This window comes from Dasypus novemcinctus, chromosome 19 (genome assembly GCF_030445035.2).
Source record: "Dasypus novemcinctus isolate mDasNov1 chromosome 19, mDasNov1.1.hap2, whole genome shotgun sequence".
NCBI lineage: Eukaryota > Metazoa > Chordata > Mammalia > Cingulata > Dasypodidae > Dasypus > Dasypus novemcinctus.
The window spans coordinates 63,113,744-63,132,295 of NC_080691.1; the positions used below are offsets into that span (position 1 = coordinate 63,113,744).

At 40.2% G+C, this 18,552-nt stretch overlaps 1 gene segment (V, D, J or C); it reads right to left on the reverse strand.

Annotated features, from left to right (window-relative positions):
* The window catches only part of LOC101444876 (immunoglobulin heavy variable 4-59-like), a 64,813-nt gene that overhangs the window by 21,591 nt on the left and 24,670 nt on the right, over positions 1-18,552 (reverse strand).

The following is an 18,552-nucleotide window of genomic DNA, read 5'->3' on the forward strand; positions in this document are numbered from 1 at the left end:
CAAGGTGGAACAGCACACAATGCACATCCCTGATACATACCAGGATGGGGCATTATTATTTGAGGTTAGTGCTTCAGAACAGGCTACAGATTTAACTTATCCCTTGGGGTCAGCAGAGACAACTAGGTATTTGCCTGCACTCAACATTTAAAGGGCAAGGGGAGAAGGTATTTATGAGATAATTCACCAAGAACCCTGCTTTCCTTCCTCTGGTGGTATTTTCAGACAGCACAAGTGAGGCCTGTGACTGAAAGGGCAGCTAGTTGCCTTTTCCTAAAAGATCATACCAGCTTCTGCAGCCAGTGATAACTTTTAAAGTATTTGGGCTTATAGACTCTTTCATCAGCACAACTTACTTTCCCCCACAAAGCCCCTGCCCACACAACTTGTGTTCACCAGATGTGATTCCTGTGACCTTCATTGGTATGTGGACTCTCATTAGAACATTCTCCTGTAGGGCGGGGATAGCTTTTAACAAGGACAAGGGAGAGCCGATGCCCAGCCACTCATGGCCCTTTCCTTTGCTGACCTGACCGTGTTCCCACTGGGTTGTTGTTCCTCTGACCTCTCGGTGACAAGAGAGGGCCATGCTCCAGGTGGTTTGTCAGTGTATCTTGTGTTGCTCTCCACCAGCATCATCAGTCATCTGCTGTTGCTGACATTGTTCCTCAGACTCTAGCCCACAGGCATGGAGGAATATGTGCAGAGTTGCTGTTTTCATAGATTATGCATGTCATATCAAATAATATGTAGACATTTCAACTTCTTCCCTTCATATTCCAAAACAATTCACTTGTCTTTCTATTAGTGTCAGAGAAGGAGAATTCCCTAAACTGACTTGCTGGGAACCCTGTACCAGGTATGGAACAGTGGTGGTGACAGCACATTGGGGAGCTCATTTGGATGAGAGTGATTTTCCAGAAAAGGGGCAACTCTGTGCCTTTAGCATCTAAACAACTTAGTAGTGGCAATTTGGGAACCAGCAAGGAAAAGACATCAGGCAGGAAAAAGAAAACATGCTTATCAGATTCAAAGGTAAAGAGCTGACTTATGATGATAAAACCTAAATTTAGGTTCAGTCATTTGATATAAATATAAATGTGGGCTTCTATTCATATATTTACATTGACATATATGTAGGCCTACACATACCCATATTCACTTACACATATTCACATTTACATATGTGTATGCATGCCAATATATGTGCATCTACTTGCATACACATACTCTCACACAGAAACACACGCACACGTTCCGTGGATTCTTCAAATTATTAAACCAGGAGGGAAACTGCAATTTTACTTTTCTTTTTAAGAATAATAAGGGGCAAGAAGGAGGAGTGAGTCCCAGGGGAAAGCATGGACTCATAGAGAAGAAAAATAAAATCAGACAGATAAATTAAAATACTCTCCACAAGCTAAATTTTCTTTAAATGCTCTTGCTTATTTTTTATACCTCTTTCCCTGTCCCTGACAAAGGCCCTCTTCTTGGTGGGTCCTGCCTACCCTGTCATGGTCCTGAGTGTCCCCTCTGCCCAGCACCCTATTGTACCCTCTGGAGGAGAGTTTGCTTCTGTGTACGCCATAACCCCCTCTTATTGTATCACTAGCATAGTAATACTTTGCCATGTCCTCAGCAGTCACAGAGCACAGCTTCAGAAAGAACTGTTTCTTGGCTGTGTCTCTAGTAATGGAGCTGCAGCCCCTGAGGGATGGGCTGTTGATCATGTTCCCATCATATCACCCCATCCACTGAAATCCCTTCCCTGGGGGTTGGCAGATCCATTCCCAGCAGGAACCACTGCTTATGATGGAGAAGCCAGAGATGGTGCAGGTGAGAGTCAGGTTCTGTGAAGGTTTCACCAGTTTTAGGTCTGACTCCCTCAGCTGCACCTGGGAGAGGACACCTGAGACAAGGAAACTACAGTGAGTCACAACCAGTCCCCATAGCCTGTGGCCCCATTTCTGAAATCCTGTTAAATCTCACATGGGGGAGTTGTCAACAAGCAGAGCAAGAGATGCAGCAGGTTCATGGTTTTCTCCTTTAGGATTCTTCTTCCTCAGACCCTACCATTTGTGAGAAGTCACATTGATTAACCCTAATTAAGGCCACTCCTTCCCTACTTGTCTTGAGGAGAGATTTGGATGTGGGTGGCCCTGCAGCTACAAGAGGGGAGCAGGTAAGACCTCAGGGTGCACATGGATTTCTCAATGCAATGTTCTGCCCCATTTGTCTGATCCTGGTGGAGAGTAAATGGAATTGATTAATGTTTAAGAAGCACTATGGACAGTTAGTAATAAAAGAGAATGTTTCAGTGCTAGGATGAATATAATCAATTTTGAGTAGGGGGGACATAAATTTAGATACAGGAAATGAATAGATGGATTTAGAAAAATAAGATTTACTAGGTGTCCTGTGCCTCTTTGTATATATCCAGGAAAAATCAAAGTTACTTACAAACACCATAGAATGGGTGAGTAAAGAATTACAAACCATTATAATATGCAGTCAACCAAGATATTGCTTCTGAAATTGAGGCACAGATGATTTGTTTCCTAAACCTCCTGAAATTAAGATTAATTTAAACATAAGGAAAATTAATGAAGTATTACAGAAACATCCATTGTGCAAGTGCTTATATTTAAAGTGATGGAGTAATAACTAAAAACAAAAAACAAAAAAACTGACCTATTATTACTGACTTGTTAGATACATTCCCATTTGATTCTAATATGTCATATTAAATGTTAACAAATTACATTAAGAAGATGCATTCTGCTGCATGAAAAATGACCCAACTTTAACAATAACATTGATCATTTCACATTTCCTAAGGGACATGAATTCTGCACTGACTTATCTTTATGACTTTTGCCCTATATCCTTATGAAACTGTAGTTAAGATGTTGGCCTGAACTGTAGCTGTCTTCAGGCTGGAATGTGGCTGGAGAAACCACTTCCAAGAAAGTTCCCTCAGAGGGCTGATGAGTAGGTGCTTGCTGGACCTTAGATATCCCCATAGTCATAACACCTTGTGCACATGGTGGGTTTTTGGCAGGAGGTCACTTCCTGCCCCTCCCTGGGCTTAGCAGACTCTTCTTCATGTCAGTACACATCTCAGGGCAGGCTCCATATGCATTCTACTCCCCATAAAGGGAAGGGGGATTGGCTCTTATCCCTCCCACAAGAGGCCGTGGCCATAAGAGCTTCTTGTCACTTTCTTGCAGCCTAAGCTTCTTGGTCCTCACTAGAGAAGATGCTCTATGGGTGGTGATGACTGATGCCTGTCCCAGGGTATTTAATCACCACTAGGATGCTCTTGTCATATGAGGAGACTCTTGGGTCTCCTGCTTTGCCCTACTCTTTCCCCAAGGATCCAGTGACAGTCCAGGTAAAAGCAATGAATGCCCCTTGTATCTGGGCTGCTACTCTTGGTATTTCAGAAATTGTTAAACTGCCTCTTTATTTCATCTTACCCAAGTCTACAGATCCCTTAAAGATTATTGTCTGAAATTTATCACTCCTTTCATTTAGAAAACAACTATCTAAGTCTACAGATCTATTAAAGATTATTGTGTGAAATTTATCACTCCTTTTATTTAGAAAACTACAACATATACTTGAAATTAATTTTGAAGAGAATATATAATACTTTTCTCTTATCAACCTCACTGCTTGTCTCTAAATCTTGTAATCTATTAACAAATGCCAGACATTTACCTTAAAGCTTTGTTATAATAATTATATATTTAAATTCCATGTTTTCTCACCTCTTGTATCTTTCCTATGTATCCTCCCTCTCACTCCCTTCTTACATTCTCATAATAAAATATGCAGATATTCTACAGAAGGATGTTTTAACACAACCACATGTATCTAAATGATTTTTTCTTTTTTTAATTTTAATTTTAATTTTTTACACTTTTTAAAAAAGTTAATAGATCACAAAGAATGTTACATTGAAAAACATAAAAAGCATAAAAGGTTCCCATATACCCTGCTCCCAACCCCTGCACCCCATCATTTTTGCAAATTGTATTTTTTGAAGATATATACATCACCAAAAAAGTTACATTTAATATCTAGTCTCTAGATATTAAAGAGGTTGCCAATGTATGACAAATGTAGAGTTAGTAAACTAACACATTTTGTACACTTTGTGTTAAAATTCATAGAAATGCTGTCTTCTGAAAATGGCTTTTGGAAATGAAATTGTAAAACCACATCTAAGTGACATGTGCCTGTAAATCAGCCACTGGGTTTGTAGTAAAGAGAAGGGATTGGGAGAAATGAAGGGCTCTAGACCAGAATGTTTCTATTTAGAAGACACTTTCAAATATAATCATTGTTACATGTGTATAGTTTATTTAACACTACTGTGTATATAGTGGATGAATTAAGTCCTTATTTGAAACATCTAGACTTTCTAGATGTTTAGAAGTGCACAAAGCATGTTAAAAGTAGAGGTAGTGAAATAAAATTGTAGATATTGTTTTGTTAAATTTCATATGAAAGATCTTTTGGAAATGGAGTGGTTACAGCACCTCCACAGCAGTTACATACTATGTGCTGTTTCAGGGAGGAGGGGGAAGGAAGTGCCAAGTGCTCTAAGGCAGTAAGTCTGTAGTTAGATAAGATAAACCATCATCTGTGTTCTGTGCATTTTCTTTTACTTTTCTGTGTAAATAGTGTATATAATGGACAAACTAGTCCTAATGTTATATCATCTAGTCTTTCTAGATGTTAAAGAGGTTGCCAGTGTATTACAGAAGTAGAGTTAGTAAACTAATGCATTTTGTACTTTTTTTTTTTGTTAAAATTCATAGGGAAGACTGTTGAAAACGACAGAATTAAATTTGTGAAAGCAAAATTGTTCAAAAAAAAAAATCCCCTCTAAGCATTGCAAATGCAAACCACTAAGTTGATAGAGGTCAGAAGGGGAAGGATTATAGGCCGGAATGTTCCTTTTAAGAAGACATTTTTGGGTTATATCCTTTATTATGTGTGCGGTTTATTCAGTGCTACTGTGTGTATTGTGGACAAGCTTAAGTCCTTGCTTGAAACAGCTAGTCTTTCTAGATGTTTAGAAGTAAACAACATGTTAAAGTAGAAAGTGTAAAACAATACTTCAGATATGTTTTCTGTTAATACGTAGGCATGACTATTTGGGGAATGGGATTGTTAAACTAGATGTCTTGGAGCAGGATGCTGATGGGGTGGTGGTGGGGGCAGGGAAGGAAGTGCCCAGGGAAGGTTCTTTGCTTGTGAGTTGCGAGACAAGTTCAGATTGTCTGACCATTGTTCTCTAGGCATTTTAGTTATTACTGTGTATTACAGGACAAGACCTAATGTCCAAAGTATGTAAAAAATAGAGGTAGTAAAATAATCCCTATATAAAGGTTCTTGTGTTAGTTTTAGGATGTACTGTCTTCTGGGAGTGACCTCTGTCCATCCACCTTGAAATGGTGGGTGAGGAAGATGAGGAAGGGCAAAGGGAAGGGCTCCTTGGTAGTACTCTATATCTAGAAGACAGTTGTAGATTATAACCATAGTTCTATAAGTACATTTTTTGGTAAAAATACCTGTGTTAATTGCAGATATGGTTCATACTTTACTTCACATCTAAGCTTTTTAGATATCTTGAGGTGACAATGTATGATAAAATGTAGAGCTAGTGAATTAATGAATTTATAAATATCTTTTTTTTTTTTTTTAGTTAATAGAAGCATTTTTGATGTGGAATTGTTAAACCAACTCTGAGCAGTATGCACCAGGACTTGTTCATTAAATTGACTGCAGAAGGGCAGGGGGAGGGGTATATGCAGATGTGTTCATATTTCCATTTGAAGCTAACAGTGTGTGAGCATCTCTTGGCTATACCATTGGAAAACATTGTTAATTCAATAGAAACATATGTTCTTGCTAATAATTCAATATAGATCTGATAATGAATTTTCTTAGAAGCATTATACTTATTGTACTCTTGCTTTTGTCTCACTTTAACTTGAGCATTATTAAGGGAGCACAGTATTTGTAATTCTGCCAGTATCTATAGAGGCCTGTTGATATTTTTGTCCCCAAGAAAGGAATACATTTTTTTCCCGCTGAGATGGTGTCATATATTCTTGGTCATCACAATATCTCATGGCTTTGGGGCTGTGAGTTGGTAAATATTCATGATGTGTGATAAAGCATGATACATTCTGTGAGATCTTGACTAGATAAAAATGTATGCTCCGTTGTGTCTATACACACACAGGACCTAAAGGTTATGTCAAACTAAACTGCTTATGATTCTGGATGACTTTTGTGTTCTTTGCTTCTTGTGCTTTTCAGTTTTCTATATTGCACAATTAAAAGTTTGAAAAAAAATAAATGTTACTTTAAAAACCTTAAAAAAAAAAATATGAGGTTCCCATATACCCCCCACCTCCTCCACTCCTCCCACACTGACAACCTTCTCCATCATTGTGGTGCACACATTGCACTCAGTGAACACATTCTGGAGCACTGCTGCACCACATAGATAATAGTTTACTCTGTAGTTCACACTCTCCCCCAGTACATTCAGTAGGTTAAGGCAGAATATATAAAGTCCCTAATCTGGACCTGCAATATTATTTAGGACAACTCAAAGTCCCAAAAATGCCCCCACATCACATCTCTTCTTCCCTTTCCCTGCCCTCAGCAACTACTGTGGTCACTTTCTCCACCTCAATGTTACAATTTCTTCTATTACTAGTCACAATAGTTTTATAGTAGAATATCAGTAATATATTTTATTCTAATCCATATTTTATTCCTCCGTTCTGTGGACCCTGAGATGGTGATGTCCATTCCACCTCTAGATCAAGAGAAGGTTAGATTACACATGGATGTTGGATGCAATTCCTCTGCTTGCAGTTGTTGGCATTCTTGATTCTCTGGTGTGGTATTTGACCATTTTCATCTCCCTGTTAGCTGACCTGGGTAAGTCCAATGAACCAGAGAGTAGGAATCACAACCCTGCTGAGGCTCATGATTTTTAAAAATTTGGATACGCCAAGGAAAATTTCTTCATCTTATTCTTTGGAACAATCATTTTCCTCATTCTGTTCATTGTGAATGTCAGGGACTGCAGCCAGAGCAGTGTCTTGCCCAGAGACTTGTCATTGCTCAAAACCCACAAACTCCTGGACTCCCTAGTGCCCTAGCTCTATGGCTCACAGCCATGCAGGGCCTCTCTGATCCTAGAAGATTCTTCCACACATACATAGTCAGTATGTTTAGTCTGAACAACAAAGTCCCAGAGTTATGCAGAGCATGGGGTTCCTGGAAGAATGTGTTTGTAAAAGAGGAGCCACAGACAGGACCCGGAAACAGGAAGCCCCTCTCCAGCCTCCTGTACCTTCCCCTAGGGCTGTGCTTCCCTATGCATGGTCTTTAGTGTCCCCTGCAGGGGGTTTATGACTTTCCTCCCATTGTCCTCCCTACTTGTGTTTCCAGCAGTGATGACTTATCTGTTGAGAGAGCTGGTTCTGGTGTTATCTGTTTGGATAGTGAATCCCATTCATAGGGGCTGTGTGATGTCCCTATGCATAAAACGCCCTCAATCCTTTCCCCAGTTTGAAAACTCAGTGCATCCACTGTATGTGTGTGAATTCTGAAGCCTCTTAGAGGACCTCAAAGTCCCCAGAATCTCCCAATCTCTCCAGGTCTCCTCCAATGTTATGTCACACTATACATTGCAGATTCCAGAGAAGGTAGACTGAGATGCCCAGTCACACAACTGCAGCATCACTGTGTCTTCCACTGTGATGATATTATCTTTTGTGACAGGCTAATATGTCAACTCAGCCACATAATTGTGTCTTGTTGTTTGGTCAAGCAAGCACTGGGTTAATTGTAATACAGGGACATTTATGGGCTTTAGTCATCAGTTTGCTGCACAGATGGCTGATTATTTATCTACAATCAACTAGGAGATTGCCATCAGCAATGAGTAATATTTTATCCAATCATTTGAATTCCTTCAGCATTCAGAGTGAATTTCCCAGCTCATCTTTGTACAGCCAATATCTCCCAGAATCTCTTTAAGGACCTTCATTGGACTTTCATCAGAACCCCTAGTTTGCAGCCTGCTTGAGGAATCTGGACTTGTGCATACCCATGGACACATGAAAGGATTTTATAAAATCTCATACTCTTCACATGTATTTCTTGTTGATTTTGTTTCTCCAGAGAACCTTGAGTAATCCACCTTGGAAAATGAATTGAAAGAAAATTCAGCCCAGGAAGTCTCCATGGTTGGCCATCTGGTCCTTCCTGGTGATGATGTGCAGAACTTGGAGGGCTCCTCTTCCACTGTTGCAGGGAGAGGGGCTGTGGGGATCCCACATATGGGCGGAGGTTGTACTGCACATATTTCTCCCCATAGACAAAGGGGAGAAGGTCATTACAATGTGCTGAGGACTATCTTTAGCCACACAGAGAAGGGTCACCAAACTCTGACTTTGGTTTATTTTGGACATGTCAAAGGTGAGAAACATCTTGTTCTGATTCTTACATGAACAACAAAAACAAGAGTTCTGAAAAATTACTAATTATCTAAGTGTATTCAAAACTTCCCAAAATTAAAGTCACAAAGAAAAATCTTAAAATCCCTAAACAGTGAGGTGCTGTAAAAAAGAAATGGTACCCAAAATAAAGTCTAGTTGATACAGGTATCATCAGCTCACCTGAAAGTTAGTTGAAGATTAAACTAGTTACTGTTATTTAATTTCTAGACTATTAGTACAATAAATTTTTTAGAGTGAAACTATGCATGTCCAAACTATCTTGCAGGCTTTTCCTCTATAATTAAGGAGAATCCACCAAAAATCTAAACAGAACAAAACAAACAAAATAACTACCCATTAGTGGTTCTTTGGGAGAGGGACAGCATCAATTGTGGAAATGCATTCACAAGCAACTCCCAGGTTCCACTGCAGAACAAAACAATATTCATGGGGAAACCCAATGAAGCCAATGCCCTATGTACCCAGTTGGGATCCAATAGAATGTGGGGGGAGTCCATCATGGAAAATATGTCCAGAACCACCTCCCCTCACTTCACTGAGGAATGAAAGTCTTAACTCTCAGATGAGGGCTCTGAAAAAGGCAGCTGAAGTGAATGTTATAAAACAATATTGCTTGGAAGGAAACATCTGGGAAAAACACATTCTTCCCAGGGAGGGGACAGAAATCCATGATAGGGCAATAATGTCTCACATGGAAAGACAGGGGCCCTAGGATGGTGTTCCCACCACTGGGTATCCTGCTCATATCCCCACCTCTCCTCTTAATACTTTGATTTAGAGAGTAAAACAGACAAGTATCCAGGTAAACCTTAGGTGATTGCTGTATTCTGCAAGGGTGCACCTGTTCCCATGCTGGGTCCTAAAGGTGCAATTGAGCCTACACAACAAGGAACAGGAATTTCATCCCTTAAACACAACATTCCAATGAGAAAACTGTTTCCCACATGGAGATGCAGAGCAGGGTGGGGACAGGTGGAGGCAGGCTCAGCTTCCCAGGATGCTCTGGAATGTCAGGTCCAAGCACACATCTGAGTAAGTCTGTCCTCCCTAGGAGGACCATCAGGTAAGCTCAGTCTTCAGAAATTTATGGTTATTTTGTGAAGTATCAGTGGATGGGAGGGTGTGTTCACCACTTCCTTTACTTTGCTGATGTCATTATTAAGTAGTAACTTCATAAATGTGTAATTTGATTAAGTTGTCAGTACTGCTGTTAGATATTTTAATTACTACTATTACTGGTATTATTTCCTCTGAGAACCAGAAAGAGTCTATGTGTGCTATCACCTCTAATCATAATGTATCCTGGAAATTTGTTAATATGAACTGAAGTTCATAGTAAACATAACAAAACATTTATCAATAACCTGTTCCAAGTTGGTGAGGCAAAAATATGAGTTCTGCTATAAACTCAATAATGGATCTTGGACAAATTTGTGGATTAAGGAACACATCATACAACATGTTCCAAGGTTAGGACCTGGAGCATGAAGCATCCAAAACACTAATGGGTGGAGCCTCTGTGAGGTGAAGTATAGGAAGGAAAAGCAAATCCACTCATGGAGTAAATTATATCAATGTGAGGACACTGCGCTTAAGGTCAAAGTGCATTTTTTTTGTAGGTGAGATATATCCACATCTCCCTGTTTGCTTTGAAGCTAAAGGACCCCCAGTAAGGTATGTTTTCAGAGTTAATCCATTCCTGTGGGTGTACTTACTGTAAGTAGCATCTTTTAATAAGGTAACTTCAATTAAGGCATGGCCCAGAGTAGGTATTAATCCTTTTAATGGATCCCTTTATGAATGGAATGAATATGGAGAAAGAGCAAAAATAAAGATAAATAAGCAGGAAAAAAAGCCACAGAAGACAGAACCTGGAAGCAAAACCTGGAAGAGCAGAGAGAGAACAAGAAATGCTGCCATGTCCTTGCTTGGAGACACAAGAGTCAGGGTTACCAGCAGCTGGTCTACAGAGAGAGAGCATCACCTGACAGTGTCTTGATGTGAACATTTTCTTGGCCTCACAAGCATAAGCTTCTTAACTAATAAGTTTCTGTTGTTAAATAAAGACCATTTCCGGTATATTCCACCTCAGCAGTCTAGCAGTTTAAGACATGTGCATCTTTGAAAGTTTGGCATTTCCTTATGTTTATTCATGTGGACAAACTTCTGTTTATATTATTTATTTCACATAACTTTATAGCATTTATTTATCAATGGAATTACCCAAATATAGATGCTTTAATTTAATTCTATTGGAACTGTTTCTGAAGCCATGTACCAGAATCAAGAAAGTACCTTCCCGTAAGATGAATAATGAGTCATCAAAGAAATCCCAGATGCATTAAGGGAGCTCCCTCATGCTCTTCCTACACTTGCCCCTTGACCTATTCCCTGTGTCTGTGGTCCTGTATCCCCATGCATCTGCCCTGACCTTGATCATCTTGACCTCCTCCTGCACCTGCACATGGTCCAGTCCCCTGGGCTCTATGCTCCTGAGTGTGCCTGCATTCAGTCTGATTGACCTTGCTGGTAGCTGAGGACAAGCACACCTTCCATCTTTCATGCATGTTGAGACCCACAGCACATATCTTTTCTGGTTCTCAGCATTTTGGTTGTTGGCATTAAGTGGCACCTGGAATTGTCCTTGGTAGGCATACTGGTTAGGGATGGCTGATCTACAGTTGTGGTCAGTGTGGCTATTGTAGCTGACCACCATCTGCAGACCCTGGCCAGGTTCCTCCAGGATGAAAGAGCCCATGAGCATCAAAGCTGCTCACTCTGCTCTCTGCTACTGAACTCTCCAGTTGTCCTCAGGGACACTCCTTGCTGGTCAGATGAATTGTTTGCTGGGAGAGAAGGGGAAACACCCTCAGAAGAAACTGCAGAAACACTCTCCCTTGTCTCTGCTCCTGATCCTGGAGCTTCTGGGACCTGAGAGGTCCTGGAGGCCACTCTGCAAGGGAGACTTGTCAGGTTTCACACCACCTCCCTTCACTGAATCTCAGTAATACAAGCTGCATCCTTGGTACTCAGAATGTCCATCTGCAGGCACAGATGTTCTTGGAAAAGCCTCTGGAATTGGTGAATTGGCCCTTCCAAGTCTGCATAGCGTGTGGAAATGGAGGTATAAAATTTCCAAGACACACTCTTCCCAGGAGTCTTAGACACCCCTGGGGTGTACTAATAACCTCCCAGACCCACCACATGGACATTTTCAAGGACAAAAATCCTAGCTAGAAAAAGTGCCACACATACCTGCTGTTGCTCACACTCACATTAACCCACTTCCACAATGTCTGCTTCCCCATAATATGGCTTTTTAAAATAGTGATAAGGAATGTGGCCAGTCTCGAAGCCAAACTCAGCATGTAAATGCATGCCTTCCCCCCAGCGTGGGACATGACACCCGGGGATGAGCCTCCCTGGAAACGAGGGACCAGTATCAACTACCAACTGATGATGCAACTGGAAAATGACCTTATACGGAAGGTTCAATGCGGATCAGCAGAATATCCATGTCTACATAAAATACCATGACTTTAAAATGCTGTTTGATCTAAAGTAAGGGGGAAATGGAAAGGAGAAATGAGTTTATATGGCTACGAGTTTCTAAAAAAGAGTCTGCAGGCTGGCAGAAGGATTGCCCTCATGCACAACTGAGCAGAGTCAGAGAGACAGATAAAGCAGATACAACCCCCAGATATTGGTTCCTTTGAGGGCTAAAGAGACCCATGGGAGTTATGGTCATGGCCGATGGGGTTAACTACCAGGGCAGATGGCCCCTCTTTGGAAATGGTGTTTATGTGTGATGAATCTGGACTCAGATGGGATCTCCCTTCATAAGACTTTCATGCTAATGTGCTGGAGGTGCAGTTAATGTTGGGGTTTAAGATATATTTAGGGGATTTGAATCTCTGGACTGACAATGTGATAGCCAGGTCCTGAGCCTCAACAGACTCCAGCACCTACAATCTGATCTATTGGACTTACCACACTCAGCTAAGATGGAGTTGAAGAAGGACAACCACCACACCATGGAGCCTAGAGTGATTACAACTGAAAATGGGAGGATTGCATCCAGCATCCATGTGGAATCTGAGCCTCCTCTTGACATAGAGGTGCAATGGACACAACCAATCCAATGTCCACATAGAAGAGGTGGCATTGGATTGGGAAAAGTGGACATGGTGGACGATGGGTATGGGGAAAGGCAGGAAGAGATGAGAGGTGGAGGCGTCTTTGGGACATGGAGCTGCCCTGGATGGTGCTTCAGAGGTAATCACCGGACATTGTAAATCCTCACAGGGCCCACTGGATGGAATGGAGGAGAGTATGGGCCATGATGTGAACCACTGTCTATGAGGTGCAGAGGTGCCCAAAGATGTACTTACCAAATCCAATGGATGTGTCATGATGATGGGAACGAGTGTTGTTGGGGGGGGGAGAGGGGGGGTGGGGGGGTGGGGTTGAGTGGGACCTCACATATATATTTTTAATGTAATATTATTACAAAGTCAATTAAAAAAATAAATAAATAAAGTTAAATTTTCATTTTACTTAAAAAAAAATAAAAAAAATAAAAAATAAAATAAAATAAAATAGTGATAAGGAATATCTATCTCAGCCCTAATTCCATGAGAATCTGTTTTCAGTCTTAATCACCAAATGAGAGCTACAGGGAACCCTGGGAATGGGGTTTCACTTCCAGAGCTGCAGGATCAGGGCTGGGATAATTTACATTAGCAAAGTGAATGTCCATATTTCTAAGTCCTCCTAAGATATAGCAAGCCCTGACCTAGTAGGCTTGGGAGAAGGAAGTGCTTCAGGGCAGATATGAGTGTCTCAGGGGAGACCTCTTGGCTACAAAAAAAACCCACCAGTGACCATATTAGTAATCATCAAAAGTAGAAAAATGATATTAGATTAGATTGTAGGTGAATTTAGATCCCAAGTTATATTAGAAGCAAATGTAGCAATTGACCAACAATTATGTCTTTAACTGTGAGTTTGGACCAGGGAAAGATATGAAAGAAGACTACCAGAAAATCTCTCATAGTAGGGTGACTCTCAGAGTAAACAAATCTGTGCTTCCATGAGAAGTATCAGAGATTTAATGCCTTCTTGTAGGAATACTTCCCTAAATTATTCCAATTATGTCACTAGCGAATAAGCAGTCAAGAAAAAATCATCATGGGAGAAGTGTAACATTACTATTGTTGATACAACATATTATATATATATATCAAGAATTTATGAGATTTACAAAGATGCATGTATGCAAAATTCAAGCAATGGAGAAAATGAATACCACAGAAACTGCCTTTGGGAATGACATATGGCATATTTAAAAAATGGTAATTTCAAAAGAAACCTAAAGAAAGCCTTGGTTAAAGAATGAAGGAATGGTGAAAGTAAGTGTAGCTCAGTGGTTTGAGCACCTGCTTCCCATATATGAGGTCTAGGGTTCAATCCCCAGTACCTCTTTAAAAAAAAAAAGTTGTTCCATTATGGGAAGCAGATTTGGCTCAATTGATAGACCATCTGCCTACCACATGGGAGGTCCAGGGTTCAAACCCCAGGCCTCCTGACCTATGTGGTGAGCTGGCCTATGTGCAAGGAGTGCAGTGCCACACAGGGGTGTCCCCTGAATAGGGGACCCCCACCTGCAAGAAGTATGCCCCATAAGGAGAGCCACCCTGTGCATAAAAATTTCAGCCTGCCCAGAAGTGGCGCCACACACATGGAGAGCTGATGCAGCAAGATACAAGAAGAGACACAGATTTCCAGTCCTGCTGACAAGAATGCAAGCAGACACAGAAGTACACACAGCAAATGAACACAGAGAGCAGACAATGGGGGGAAGGGGAGAGAGATAAAAAAATAAATAAAAAAATAAATAAATAAATAAATAAATAAATAAATAAATGAAGGGATGCATAATGAAAATGGTGTATCAAATAGTTAACTTCAATAAATACAGAAAAATTTTTAAAAGAAACAACAGGACATTCTTGAGATGAAAAGTATAATAGCTATTTTTAAATTAAAAAATCACTGAACATGTATGACTGTATATTTGACAGAATTACCATAAAGATTAGAATTACTAATGAGAGTACGGCATTCCTATAAATATTTCAAAAAGAACTATGATTAACACAAAATGATAAGTGATTAAAATACACATTGTTATTAAATTTCTAAACTCTGAGTGTCATAAAGTTGCAAGAGGAAGTCCTCAGGGTCCTGATCCCCACTGTATGGCAGGTTTTCCCTGAAGAATTAAGGAGAATACACCACAAACACACACACAAAATACACATAAACCCAGAACAAAAGAAACAAAACAACTCTCCCCCAACGTTGATAGGTGAGAGGAACAGCAACCATTGTAGAAATTCACACAGAACCACCTTCTTAGTTCCAATGCAGACCAAATGATACTGTATGAGGAAACCAAACTGAACCAATGTCATATGGACAATGGTGCTACACAAAAGAATATCAGAGAAGACTGAGGTCATGATGGAAAATGTCAGTTACTTCCACCCCTTCATGCACAGAGAAATAAAAGCATTAACCTGCAGACAATGTATGCTGAATCTGACAACACTGGTGGTGAAATACCAATGCAGTTTGGGAGGAAACATCTGGTTACAAAGATACTCTACCCAAGGAGGGGGCAGAAATACATGAAACGAAAAATTTTGCCGTGAGGAGAAACAGGGAACTATGGATTGTTTTCATAACACTATCCATCCTGCTCACGCCAAAGCTTATCCACAGTATACTTGTATTCAGAGTGTACAACAGACAGTGAGCCAGGTACGCCATAGGTGATGATCATGTTTTGGAAAGGTGTCCCTACCCCTGACCTGGAATCCAGAGATACAATTTGGCCTGCACAACCAGGAACAGGATCTTGAATTTCTTTAAAAAAAAGGTGCATCAATGAGAAAGCTGTTTCCCACATGGAGCTGCAGAGCAGGGTGGAGGCACTTAGAGGCATGCTTGGCTTCATAAATTGCAATGGAAAATGAGGTCCAAGCACAGATATGAATAGGTCTGGCCTCCTTGTGAGGACAGCCATATAAGCTCTGCTTTCAGATGCTTGGGGCTGTATGGGGAATATTAGGAGTAGAACAAGTTCATTCTGATGGCCTTACTTGTTTCATAGAAATCTATAACAAGTAGCTTAAAAATATATTCATATCAAATATTAAGGGAAAAATATGTGAAAAATAATTGATTCATATATCAATGAAAAATTAAGAGAAAGAATTAAATTTAAGTAGTATCAGTAATGCTCTCTAAATTAAAATTTGAGTATACGCTTTTATTTTACATATCTATTTATACATATTAAAAACTTTGCCTTGATGCAATTATGGTGTTGCATATAATAGAATCATAATATTTAAGAGTTTTAATATAAGGGCAGGAAACTGGTGAGGCACTTGGATGCTGCTATTGGAGAGTGCCAGGCTTTCCTACCTATTCCCACTTCCCCCTGAGGACTTGGAGCTCTGTATGATTGTGGGCAGGGAAATTTTGTCTGAGAATTCTCAGAAAAGTGAATTCATTTGAGTGAAATAACTTTACACAGATGATAAATACAACTTTTGTTCACATTTTCAATCATATTCCTAAGACCCAGACAAATTTCCACAATATTCATATAATTTTAATAATATATGTATGTATGTTATACATACATAATATAATGTATATATGTATATATAATATATATAATATAATATATAATAATATATATATGTATATATATGCTCATGTAGGTGTGTTTATATATGCATAAACATGAGCATATGAAAAATCTGTTTTGTGTTTGGATCTTGGGTACATCGTAGCACTGATTAGAAAAGATGCAATGGCTGTTCTCTGGGGGTTTACGTGTTGTGGAGAAAGAAGAGGGAACCCTAGGCAAGGCCAGGAAACTCCTCCCCAGCCCGTCTCTGCTTATGCCCCTGGATTTGGTTCCTTTGCACCCCCTGGTGGTCATGAACAGTCCCTACAGCCCAGCCCTAACCTGTGTCATGCAGGGGTGATTTGTGTCTTGCCTCCCCCTGACTTCCGCTCAGTGTCTCTCACACAATAATACATGGCCACGTCCTCGAAACTCAGGCTGCTCAAAATAACCTTCATTCTTGGAGTTGTCTTTTGGTAATTCTGAGTTGGGACTGCAGAGTTGGGTTATAGTTTGTGCTTCCACCACTTGTTATCCAGCTGACCCACTCCAGCCCCTTTCCTGAAACCTGACAGATCCAGCTAATATGATAACTGGTTAAAGAGAATCCAGAGACAGTACAGATGATTGACAGGGTCTGTGAGGGCTTCACCAGGCCAGGTCCTGACTCCTGCAGCTAAACCTGGGACAGGACACCTGAGGACAAGGAAAGTTCAGTGATTCCTGTGCTTAGATGAATCATCCCCATTATCTTCATGTCTTAATTCTTTGATACATCTGGGAGCTGCCACTAGAAACAAGAAAAAGCACAAGAGTTTCATGTTCCTGTGGATGAGGTACATGATGCCCAGGAAATATTACTCAGATTGAGTAGGGACCGGAATTTAAGTAAATGTTCTCTGTAGTTTCATCTTTCCGTTCATGTGGTGATTTGCATTAGGGAGTTAACTGTAAAATGAAAGGAGATGAGGGGAGGTCCTTTTCTTAGGGACACGTTGGTGGTGAACCACCTCACCAAGCCCACCTTTTTTAACTTCCAGGCAGAAAATGTGTTGAAGAATATGATCACAGAGTCAGATGCAGCCAGGGATCAAGAATGGGATTGGGCATATGGCTATTGTGCCCCTGCTCTCAGGGATTATATATACATGTGTGTTTGTGCCAATATAGAATTGTTGGTACATATGATATATTTATATTCCCTGACAATGTTTACTTTTAATAGCTTCTGTCTGGTTTTTATTGAAGCATGTATTCCACCTTCTCTGCCATGCTGATGTTATTCCTCAGTAGTATCTTCATGCTAAAGAAACACTTGCCCTGATCTTTCCCCTGACATGTCAAACCTGTGCAACTGGGGAAGATCAACCCTACTCACCACAAATCAATTAACTTGAACCTAGACAAATTAAGATCCACTCTTCTCTGAATATCTTTCTGCCTTATCTTATCATGAACAGAACTTGATTGTAGAATAATGAGTCCTTAAAGTTCAATAATATTAAAAAATAATAAATATGATAAGACATTACCACTTGTACCACTAGTATGTATCCACTAGTATGTATCCACTAGTATGTAGCCACTAAAGTGGGTGAGGCTGCATGTGAGGTAAAAAGGACTTGGCCAGCTACTATATCACTGATGATTATGACAGAATTTGGGAATTATGAAGAATATAATATACTTTGTTCCAAGCTTAGGACCTGTTGTATGAGGCATTTGGATCATCCATGTGTGGAAATGCAGTGAGGGGAGGTACAGGCAGGAAAATCCAATCCACATTTGGAGTAAAATATGTCAATGTGAGGACACTGAGTTGAGGATCAAAGTGCTTTTTTATGGGCAATAGGTTTCCACATTTCCATGTTTAATGCGTTGATTGTGACGTTGTCACTTGTTTATGTTGTTTCATGTGGATGAACTTCTGTGCATATTTGTTTCACCTAATGTTATAGCTTTATTTGTGAAAGGAATTATCCAAATATAAGGGCTTTAATGAAATTCCATTGAAACTTTACCCTAAGCCACACAGCAGTCAAGACCAGGTCCTACATGAGCTTTCTCATAAGATGAATATTAAAGTCATGAGTGAAATGCTAAATGCAAAAAGGAAGCTCCTTGGTGTTCATGCATGGTCAGGCATCCTGGTCATACAATAGCTGAGCTACAGATGTGGTCAATATGACTGCTGTAGCTGCCCAGGATCTGTAGTCTCTTCCAGGCTCCTCTTAATCCCAACATAGTCCATGGGCATTAAAGTTGTTCAGTCCGCTCTCAACTGCT